Source organism: Engystomops pustulosus, chromosome 4 (assembly GCF_040894005.1).
Source record: "Engystomops pustulosus chromosome 4, aEngPut4.maternal, whole genome shotgun sequence".
Lineage (NCBI taxonomy): Eukaryota > Metazoa > Chordata > Amphibia > Anura > Leptodactylidae > Engystomops > Engystomops pustulosus.
Window position 1 is genome coordinate 22470800 of NC_092414.1, and position 12827 is coordinate 22483626.

Consider the following 12827-nt stretch of genomic DNA (forward strand, 5'->3'; position numbering starts at 1 on the left):
TTACCATCGCAAAAACCTATCACTTTTTATGACCCTGCATCCAGACTCATTAATATTACATTAAATGCTGCCTCTACCCACAGTGCAACTGGGTATCAGGAAAACAATAAGAGAATTTGCTGTCCCAGGTGCGGCACCCCTGCACCCCTCAGTACCGCACCAGGCCTGTACGGATTATCTGGAAAACATCATTATTAAATATTTTTATATTTTACATTTTAAATTGTCCAATAGGGTGCGCTCTTGTAGCCAATCATATACTCTACCTACCCTGTGATCAATATAGTCCAGTTTGTCCACTCACCAATATGGCCCGCTCCACCCACACTTACCAATACCTCCGGGTCTACCTAATCACCAACAATAACCAAGGACCCTGTTTAACCACTTACCAATAGGACCCCGTCTACCCTCTCACCAACATGACCCTGTCTAATCACTTACCCATAGGACCCGGTCTACCCACTCACCAATATGACCTGGTCTACTCACACTCACCAATAGGGTCCAATCTACTCACTCACCAATATGACCTGGTCTACTCACACTCACCAATAGTACCCAGTCTACCCACACTTACCAATAGGATCAACTCACCAATAAGACCTGGTCTACTCACACTCACCAATAGCACCCAATCTACTCACACTCACCAATAGGAGCCTGTCTACTGACACTCACCAATAGGACCAATCTCCACTTACACTCACCAATGGTACCCAGTCTACCTATACTCACCAATAGGGCTTGGTCTTACCACAATCACCAATAGGACCAGGTCTACCCACAATTACCAATAGGGTCAACTCACCAATAAGACCTGGTCTACTCACACTCACCAATAGCACCCAATCTACTCACACTCACCAATAGGAGCCTGTCTACTGACACTCACCAATAGGACCAATCTCCACTTACACTCACCAATGGTACCCAGTCTACCTATACTCACCAATAGGGCTTGGTCTTACCACAATCACCAATAGGACCAGGTCTACCCACAATTACCAATAGGGTCAACTCACTAATAAGACCTGGTCTACCCACACTCACCAATAGCACCCAATATACTCACATTCACCAATAGGAGCCTGTCTACTAACACTCACAAATAGGACCAAGTCTACTTACACTCACCAATGGTACCCAGTCTACCTATACTCACCAATAGGGCTTGGTCTTACCACACTCACTAATAGGACTTGGTCTGCCCACAACCACCAGTAGGATCTATTCACCAATAGGACGCGGTCTCCAATAGGACACTAACAAATAGGACACCAATAGGACACTAACAAATATGACCCTGTCTACCCACTCACCAACATCCCATGGTCTCCCCAGTCACCAACGTGACCCAGGCTATCCACTCTCCAGACCTTGTATACCCAGTAAAAACGTGAAACTGTCTTCCAGTTAGAAGTTCAACGGTGGAAAAAAAGAAACACATAAATTAACCCTCTCATTCATGCATGTGCAACACAAGTGAGTTGGCCTTAAATCATGGTGAGGAATTATCTCATTTATAAACAAAGCCCGATAAGACGGAAGCGATCCAAGAACCATTGATAAGGAGGTCCCTCCATAATCCACCAGTATTCGTCCTGAGGAAAAGGGTTAACAGCATCTATACAAGCAATCTAGTGTTACAACAATCAGAATAATAAAGCCCCGCACAAACACACACGGCGTAATCTGCAGGTTCTAAACTCTTTCCAACACAAAAATAATGGCAGTATTTATCTTGGCACCATGACAAGACATTTTATGTGTATTATTATTATTTTTCACTCAGTACCTCCTCGTAATAGTTTCCAGGAAATGTTTCTCCACATGTGAAAGAGTACACGAGAGTGAAGCCGAGAGGCCGACAGCGGACATAGCTGGAAAATAGAGAATTATAACAACTAGAAGAGCAAATGCTTAAAAAATGGTTGTGTAATGAGTAAGTGGTAACAATTCTTAATTGGTGGGCAATGTCTTAGAAGGTCTTCAAGGTCTTCAGGCAGATATTGTCTTTCCTTCTACTTAGACCCCCATAACTGTAGGAACAATGGAGATAATTCTAGTCATGGAACAACAAATGTTGTATTACTCAATGGGCATCCCAAACAAACTTCTAGATCTATTATATCTTTTTCCATGACAATTCATTTTTGGATTATGTTTTTTGGGTATATGTAACAGAATCATTAATAGACCAAGGAAACATAGTTGATGGTGCAACCTCCACCCTTAATGGAACCACTTCAAAGAGGATTACTCTCCAAAAAATACTCAATGTCATCAATAAAGATTACTCCCTGTAGTAGCTAAGCTCATATTTCCAACTATAAGTGATCATACACATTAGTCTTTGGTTGGCCAAATCAGACAGTTTTGGTCAATGTTGATTCTGCATATGTTAGAAGAAGAAGGGCATCTCTTATCTCTTATCTTCAATAGAGATAACCTTCACTCATTGGCTTGTTACTCTTTCTCCATCGAAAACATAAGCATCTTTGGCCTAATTGAGTAGGGAAGTCTGATAGTTACATCTGCAGCTCACGTGAGAAAGTTTGTAGCCTAAGGTGGCCATCTAAATTAGACTTTGGTGGGCCAAACAAGACAGTTTTGGCCAACGTTCCTTGAAAATACCTTAGGAGAAGAATGAGTGGCTCGTCTTGCATTTCAAGAAGCCCAATGAAGATTCCTATAAGTTGTCATTAGAGGAATCTAGAAGTGGCTTGGATCTCTGAAATTGAGTACAGTTGCCCACTGAGAACAAGTATATGGCCACCTAACGTTTAGCGATGTAAGTTTATCTTTGCACAGTTTTTGGTGCGGGCAAAGAGTAGTTCCTCCTTAAAGAGGTTTTGTATTTGATAGCATTCCATAGCTAGGCTTATGCATTTAGATCCTGCTCATACGTTAAGCCATGAACAGGTTATGTCTATTGCTCCCTATAAATGTAGCTCACTTTTTGATCAGCTCTTGGAATCACATTAACAGATGGTATTTAACCCAGGGAAAATCTCATCTACACAACATTTCACCTGAAAAATAAATATATTTAAAAAAAAAACATACAAATAAATTAGAGAAGCGTAAAAGAATACAACAATAGCAGAAAGCAAAACGCAAACATAAAAACATAAAGGTCAAACAATTAGTATTTATGTGTGTGACAAATAACATGAGGCCATAACAGAAGAAGCCGATCCAAGAGCATTAATGGTTAACGTCTCCTCTTCTCTCCGAGACCACTAATGACATTACTCAGAGGCAATGAGTTAAAGGGATAAAGAAATAATATTAAGCAAGGGAAGGCACCTGAAACTCGAAGGAGCCTTATGTTATGTAGTGCGGATATTCTGTGTGTGCATTCAGCATCGTCCGTGATTGGGGTTTTAAAAGATGCTCCAGTTCTTTGCCTGACTGACAGGGCCTATTGATTTTTTAGGCTCCTGCCGTCATCAGTCTTCAGCCTTGCAGTGCCCATATGCTGAGGTCAGGGCGAGCTGGGAAGGGAGGGGGAGCGTGGTAAGGCATACCCCCCTCCTTTACTCCCTCCACACATCCAAAAGTGAAGGGCCGTTGAAAGAAAATCAATCATGTCATAAGTGGGAAGCATCAAAAATGTTCCCCCTGTATGGAAAAGGCCCATCAGGCTGTCTCCACTCGGGAGCTGAGGTTAGGCACCTGTCAAATCAAGCTAGGTGAAAAGTATTAGATATGCCATTTAACCCCTGGGAGGGCTGCGAGAGCACAGGACTGTGTTTTTGCACTGGATATGACAAACCAAGCATCCGCACTTCATTTCTAAGACAAGTTATCTCCTCGCTTCTGTGCTCCCTTCAGCCATTCTCAAGAAGACTCTGTACCGTGGCTGCCAACTCATTATGGAGCAGACCAGAACAGCTACAAGTGCTGAGGATTGCTAACTTATGTTTTGCCTTTGTGTCTGCACCTAAAACACTGTCAGGCGTTCTCATAGCTGCAGACCATGTGGTTTACATTGAGTCTTTGACCTCATGCTTTACATTTACGAGTCTACATTCATGTCACGTATGTAGCAGCGACATAGTTGGATAAACCCTTCACAACACAGTTCCTTACCAATACGTCTCACATCTAATTTCCCATATAGATGCAGAAGGATCCATTCATATTTAAGTAAGATGGAAACTCACCCAAACAATGCAGCTATGGGCTTGCCCTGGTCTACGAGTTGGCCCAGATGTCCATTTGCCATGTTAGAAGACACTAAGATTATAAAGGCAACTGGTTGGATACAGGAGGTGGTAGAGCTTCATGAATGATGGATGCATGGGAATTGGTGGTTTGCCCAGTTACCTCCTGACATGACCTATATATTTAAGAAAATTACTATATTACCATGACATACTTCCACACGAGGGTCTTCTGTTTCCATTCACATTCTTAATAGTCTAAATGTCTACCGTCTAGGTGTTCTCGAACATACTACCTTGAGATATTGTAGGCCTCCATTGTGCTATACGATACATTATTATATTTTTTCAGCAGGTTCAGTGGTATTGTTCTCAGCTATGTGACCCCATTCCAGTTAGAGAGACCCGTACATTGTCAAAGAACTTGGCCTTTGACCTCCTTCCCCGTCCTAATTGCTTCATTATATCACCGATAGTGGAGAGGAGATCTAGAGACTTTATACTTGTTGTGGTAACTAAGTTGAAACGGAGAAGATTTGTACATGTTCCTCATACAGATGCCTTCGTGCGCAATATCGGAGGATTTTCTTACCAAAAATGCTATGAGGATCAGGTGTTGACGAACATTTTATAAATTTGGAAGCCTACTTACCTTTGGACTTTGGAGCTCCTGCTTCCACTGAGGGGGACCATGTGCTTATTGGAACCTCCAAACTTAATTTGCAGGTTGCAATAACCAAGGATCACAGAACAGACATTTGAGGTAAACATCAGGTGGCTGAGGATTGGTGGTGCTAGCCAGTACCTCAAGGAGATCACATTTTTGCTTCCATCTTAGCCTCTGCTTACACCATATCTTGCGGAGTCTGAGCTACTTGGACCCATCTTTAAAGTAATTGATCGCAAATTGCTGTTTAGTATAGACCATCAATATCTGGTAAACAGGGATCTATCTTCTGTCCCGATACTGTTTAGTTGTCCAGAACAACAGGGAGCAAGGAGATCAAATGGCTCATAGCTCTTTGTAATGTAACTGCAGTCTCAACTCCTATTAAAGTGAGGACAGGTCATCAATAAAAATGCATAGACAACCCCTTTAAGCATTTTTTTTTGTCCTGCAAAGTGGCTCTCCTTTGTTGACTGAAAGTTTCCTCCATGTCAGTACATATTTATTGGAAATTACATAACCCATTGCAGCCATTCTTCTACAGAACCTTCAAAAAATGTGTGGTTAATATGAGCAACTCTTATATATTATTCCTATTCACCAATTTTTCCCATTTTTTCTTGCTGTATTGATGAATGTCTATTCTATCTATATCTATTATTTCCACATCCATTATACAAGATGTAAAAGCGCTGAATGAACGTATGATGTACTTAGTAGTAAAAATAATATATGTTCTGGCTTGAATGCCGATTTGGGTTAAAACGTGTAATCAATAGAATTTACGGACATTTCTTCTTCATAAAGGACTTCATTTCTCACCGGAGCTGTCATAGAGACAAGATGATATGTCATCCATATAGACGGCACAGAGAGCTGTGCCAATGTCATATTACCCTGCCGTCTATTAGACTACATAAACAGTGTGACGTCTATTAACCCCATATCACTTCATGTAATATAATGTAAAGCATTCAAACATTAAAGAAATATATATTTGGCATCAGAAACTTAGCATAACATAACACATAAAATATGGTTTCCCTACATGGCATAATGTAGGGAAACCATATTTTAGGTGTATGTTCTGCATTACAAAATAGTAACCACTGTTAATAAATGTAGCAACTTTTATAGGAGCTTAGCTGCAGTTTTCGGCCCTGGCCACTTCACAGAGAATGGAACTTCCAGCTCCATTCTCTGTTATTCCCGTTCCAGAATCAGTTCTTTCACTGCCGGAGGTCCAAAGTGTCAGACAAACCTATATCTGAAGATGTATACTGTGTGTAACACATCAATATTATTATCCAGGAAAACCCCTTTAATTGCTATTCAAGGGTTTGTACCAAGTTTGTTACCCCCTTTCCATGGGACAATCGGTGTTTCCACAGAACATGAGAAAGGGACCCCCAATCAAAATCACATTTCTCGTCATCGGCTGTGGTCCCAGCAGTCGGAACCCCAAACGATCAGATTGTTATCCCCTATCCAAAATCAATCAGTATTTGGTGCCACCCCTTTAAGAAAATAACCAAACTGGTTCCATATCACTGGCTAAACTTTTCTTATTACAATATGTATAAAATACAATTTCAAAATATAAAAAAAATTTAAGCAAAATTAGAATTGGTGTAATTGTCAGTGGTGACCAATCAGATACCATCTCTAATTTTTTACACATGTTTTAGAAAATGAAGGTAATAGCTTGATTGGCTTGGTAATCAACACTTCTTTTCCTCAGCACCATTGTGAATAAATTTCCACCATTTTGTTTAGTAAATCTCTCTCGACAAGCCTTATCTGGGGGGTCTTATTACCCACAGCATCCAATCAAATCCCAGATTTTAATGGTAACACTGCTCTGGACAAATGAAAGCTCGACTGTGAATGGTTGTTATGGGTAACACAACTAATTTTCCTGTCAGACAGTTTTGAAAGAGATTTAGGCCTCTGTCAGAGGAGTAGGCCAGTCATAGTGTAGAAAATTGGTGTTATTAAGGCAATATCACAAACTTTAAGTGAAAATCATAGAACTGTGGGTTATTTTTTGCACATTTATATATATTTTCGTAATGTGAAATGCACAAAGCATCTACTCCTAGCACCCCACGTATCGAAAAATACAGCCAAGGAGCCCCGGTATAAATGTGCCGCAGCAGGTGCAAATAGTTCAATGGCGACAATTCCTTCTCAGAACTACAGGCAACTTTTGTGAAAACCCACCGCTTATTTTAAAATAGATCTTGTATGAAAATGTATGAAAGATATTGACCTACATTTGTCACGCGGTGTGAAAACTTTCCCGCAAACCAAAAAAAAAAAAAAAAAGTCTCCAAAATCCAAACTTTTGTCTGTTGGTAAATACTTCCCAAAACTGAGGTGTAAAATGGTGCAAATTTTTTGCAAAATTTTTCTACAATTTCACAGTAACTTCTTTAAGATGCTTCAGTCTATCACATAATAATCCAATATGGATTTTTATTTTATGAGGTAGGAATTTGGGCAATTACCAAGTACCCCAAATTTCTATGAGGAGACAGGAAGCAACAAGATCTGCACATTGCAGTTGGTAGTATTATTATTATATATTCAATGGGTGAACTATATGGCGGTATTGTGAGATCTCCATCTTTTAGGAGTATTTTTTGCACACATCTTATTTGGGAGTAGTAAAGGGTGTACTGATGTCCTACTTGAGCACTATATACTGGATTTATTTAGGTTATAGATGATGATATTACTATAGTAGGAATCAGAACAATTCTAGAAAAAATCAAAATGGAAAGGACGTCAGGACTGTTTTTATATAAAACTTTTTTTTAGCCCACAGGGGTTACGTGCATAGTAAGTAAAGGCCTAATTCTCAGGTCAATGCCCAAAAAATTTTAACCTCTCACCTACACCCCTGTCTGCACCCAGCATTTGGTGTCTATTAATGATCAGCTCCAGGGACTGAAGGGACCTCTGACTTTTACCAGACCCCATTAGGAGGCCAGGAAGTGTCCATTCTGACACAGGAACTCAGCCATTAGCCCCAGTCTGTCTGCGACATTAACTTTCTGAAGCTCCTGTTACAAAGTGAAGAGATGCAGCAGCCAAGGGGACAGGAGCCAGAGATCCCTCGGGGGCAAACTGGGAAAAATTATTTATTTAACGCTACACTGTGCTGACAGGAGGAGTGACATTCTGACCCGGAGAGCTTGCAGTCATTGCAGAGGTGGACATTGTAAAACAACCAGATAAATATATGCAGCTATGGGTTAGACTTACATGTGTAGGATTTGACTAACAGACAATGATACTACATCTAGCTCTAGCTATCTATTTATCCATCTCATATCTATCCATTTAATAATCTATTTATCAATCTAATTATGTATCTGGAATTATCTAGCTATCCATCTACCTACAGTAAAACTATCAATTCATCCATCATCTATCTATCCAATTATCTATCTATCTATCTATCTATCTATCTATCTATCTATCTATCTACATTGTATTCATGTTTTCATGGCTTGTTTTTTAATGCACATTGGCTCACATCCCAGTCCTACTTACCTGCAGGTGATCCAGAACACATCAATATGCCAGTCTATTATTATTATGACTCATTTATATAGATGCAATCTGCATTTTATATTGTATCTTACATTTTGAAAACAAAAAAGCCAAGTATTACAATCAAAAATCATGTACTTATAACACTTAGATATACAAGTAACTATAGCCCAGGGGAGAGCTGGATAAGCTACTGGCAGACACCTCTGACACCGCTTATCTCCCAGAGGAACAAAGGATCAGACATGTTCAAGTCCACTCTAGTTTCTCCTGACAGTTCAGGTTTTATCTCTTATACATTGAGCTTACAATCTATTGCACCCCTGATCACACTGCACACATGAGCTTACAATCTATCGGACCCCTGACCACACTGCACACATGAGCTTACAATCTATTGAACCCCTGATCACAATGCACACATGAGCTTACAATCTATTGAACCCCTGATCACACTGCACACATGAGTTTACAATCTATTGAATCCCTGATCACACTGCACACATGAGCTTACAATCTATTGCACCCCTGACCACACTGCACACATGAGCTTACAATCTATTGAACCCCTGATCACACTGCACACATGAGCTTACGATATATCGGACCCCTGACCACACTGCGCACATGAGCTTACAATCTATCGGACCCCTTATCACACTGCACACCATGAGCTTACAATCTATCGGACCCATGATCACACTGCACACATGAGCTTACAATATATCGGACCTCTGATCACACTGCACACATGAGCTTACAATCTATCGGACCCCTGATCACACTGCACACATGAGCTTACGATATATCGGACCCCTGACCACACTGCACACATGAGCTTACAATCTATTGAACCCCTGACCACACTGCACACATGAGCTTACAATCTATTGAACCCCTGATCACACTGCACACATGAGCTTACAATCTATTGAACCCCTGATCACACTGCACACATGAGCTTACGATATATCGGACCCCTGACCACACTGCGCACATGAGCTTACAATCTATTGAACCCCTGATCACACTGCACACATGAGCTTACAATCTATCGGACCCCTGACCACACTGCGCACATGAGCTTACAATCTATCGGACCCCTGATCACACTGCACACATGAGCTTACAATCTATCGGACCCCTGATCACACTGCACACCATGAGCTTACAATCTATCGGACCCCTGATCACACTGCACACCATGAGCTTACAATCTATCGGACCTCTGATCACACTGCACACATAGGTTAAAAAACTATGGGACTCATGACCACAAGTACACAAGATCTCACAATCAAATGAACCCCTGACCACACTGCACACATGAGCTTACAATCTATCGGACCCCTTATCACACTGCACACATGAGCTTACAATCTATCGGACCCCTGATCACACTGCACACATGAGTTTACAATCTATAGGACCCCTGACCACACTGCACACATGAGTTTACAATCTATAGGACCCCTGACCACACTCCACACGTGAGCTTACAATCTATCGGACCCCTTACCACACTGCACACATGAGCTTACAATCTATCGGACCCCTAACAGACTGCCCAGATGAAGTCACAATACATAAGTCCCCAGACCACATAATGTTTCATATAAATGTTTAATGATCCATGTAAATAATTGATCTAATGCATAAAACATAACAAGTGGACCCCAGGGCCTACCCAAAAATCTTACCCCATGGAAACCTCCCCTGATGAGAAAACTTTGTGGTATGAAAACGGATGAGCGGGTGCCTGTAGTTTTCTATATCACCAGGACAGCGATGTTCTGTGGAGCCGTTATACATTACATATATTGTGGAATAAGGCGGCTTTTTAGCATAAACACTCATTTCACATAATTTCCCTAGGTGACTATAGTCTTCTTGCCAATTTCCGACTTTAATAAAGAAAAGCTAATTAGTGAGGAACTGTTGATTGGTTAGCCGCTGTAATTAACACAGGTGATGCTAATGACTTGCAACGAAACCCAGTAGTTTATGGGAGAAATAAACAGTGGAAAGCGACAGTGTTTTCACACGTCTGGAAGACATTGCACACTTCATAGCTGGGTCCCACCGAGGATGACAGCTCTGATCCCGGGAGAGGTTCATTAGTGGGTTAATAATGACTTGGAACATTTCCGAGCAATGCAGGAGGGATGGGTGTCGTGTAGATCCGAGATGGCGACTGTATTGTTGAGGATAGCAAAGGCCATATGTTATTTATGATGCACGTTTCAGCAGCGACTGTCCATTTTACTGCTCCCATCTGTGAGGGTGCTATCACTTATACCGAATATAGGACTAGGTTTCCAACACGGATCTTCAAATCCATGTTATTGACTTTTCTCAATTGTCGCTTACGGAGGGTTCACCCATAATGTGATGCATCACCCTAACCACTTCCTCTTCTACATATTACATGTTTTTAGTATTCCTATAAGTAAAGGCTTCTGTTAGGTGGGAATTCCTTTAAACGCAGACCTAATGTATCTACAGACAAATAAGGGCTGCCCACCAGTGTTAGATTGGTCCTGCCATGAGGTGAGATGATGATGCCTAGGGCCCACCCTCAGTGGAGGATCTCCATCTAGGATATATCATCAATAATATCTAATAATCCATAATATTTATAAATATTAGGAATATTTCTTTGTAACAAATGATGGGTTTTGTCCTCTCCTGGATCTTGGATGCCCAATATTCTGTTTTAAAGCCTTGACTCACCGGAGGATCCTTTGGTATTCTGGGGGGTCAATTCAACCATGAGTTCTTCAATTTGTGAGAGGAGTGCTGTAGTGTTAATACTTGGGCCAACCATGATTGGGCATCCATGGCAATCAACATTATCTCATCTATGGAGAAGAACCAAATATGTATTTTTTATGATAGCGATTTCTTGCTTTGTGTCTTAAGCAGAGATGGATTATTAAAGGCATGGGTAAACATGTTTGGTTTGACATTTACTGCTCCATACTTTACCAGAAACAAGCTTCTAGAAAAAAAAGTGGTGGGCACTTTGGTTGATCTCTGAGCTCTGCAGTTTAAGGAGCACCTTCAAAGGTCCTAGAAAGTCTCTTGGATTCATGTGCCTTGAGATCTGGCAAACTTCTATGAGGATTTTAGGTCTGTATGTTCTGGCCCCCCCATAAGCCTTTACATTTACTGCCTACAGTAACAGAACCAAGCTTCTTGGAAAAGGAGAGGAGGTCCCTTATGTTGACTTTCAGTTCTGCAGTTTAAGAACTCAAAGGAAGGGTTATTGTATGCGTGTGGGCATCAAGACCTGAATATTTCAAAGCTGGTAGTCACTATTTTTATCTCTACATGGCAGTATCAAACTTGGTGGGTGGTTTGGGCCTTGGACCGCAGGCTGCCCTCCAGACACATATTATAATCTACTACTAGTGTTAAACATGGGTGCCACTGTAGTCCCCCTACCTTGATTGGGGAGAGAAATGACTCCCTCTTGTCTCTCCAGGAGCTTGCTATAGCATTGGGTAACTCGGCACTTGAATGTATTGAGAGTCATCCAGCAGCTATTGTCAGTGCTCGGGATAGGCGTGACAGTCACAGTAATGTATCACCGCCGCAGCCCTCTCCCTCTGACATTTTAACGTTATCTTGTTTTACCGCGTCAGCTGAGTGCTGCTGTTGCTGGCAAATTAAACTGTGAACTCACAAAGTGGGCAGCAATAAATACAGATTATGGTGGCTCTGCGAGCACAAGTCCCTGCCTCCCGAGAGCCATGATAAAGGGCGGATGTAAACAAGGCACAATGGCTTTAACGCCTTAAGTGCTTCGAGAAGATCATATCCACCTCGCGTGATGTTATTGTGTCCTACCGATGCACAATCAGTGCCATCATAATCCTATTTCTCTGGAATTATGTTACGGTGGAGGGATGTCCAATGCTACACTAATGTAATCCGGAGATATGGTAGATTGTAGCGTTAGTGGCTTCTCTAGGTGTATCTAGGGCAAATGGCTTCCCATTGTCACCCCTTCACTTAAAAAGATATGAACATTGTTAAGAGAGTTAAACCTCTCGGATATCTTGGGTCCCTACAAGTTAAAGATTTTGGGTTATCATATTCTGGCCTGGAGTATAACACACAACCTCTGGTGGCTTCCTTGTACCATATACCATATGTACCAAATGCAACAAACACTATGGAGGTATTATGTATGCACATTATGGAGCTATTGGGAAGTTACACATGGTATGGTTATCATGTGGCATTACTGTATAGTCATTTATGGTCATTTTATTTGACACTGTATGGAGGTATTATTTATGTACCACTGTGTAGTTAAGGTTTATTTTGCATCATTTAAGTACATTATGGTACTATTGTGTAGTTCTGTAAAAGTACTTAGATTTGACACTAAATAGAGGTATTATTTAGGCACAGTATTA

General features: G+C 41.1%; 1 protein-coding gene across 2 annotated transcripts in view; it reads left to right on the forward strand.

The window, feature by feature from the left end:
- EBF1 (EBF transcription factor 1) overlaps positions 1–12827 on the forward strand; it is a 288238-nt gene that overhangs the window by 147791 nt on the left and 127620 nt on the right. The window lies entirely within an intron of this gene.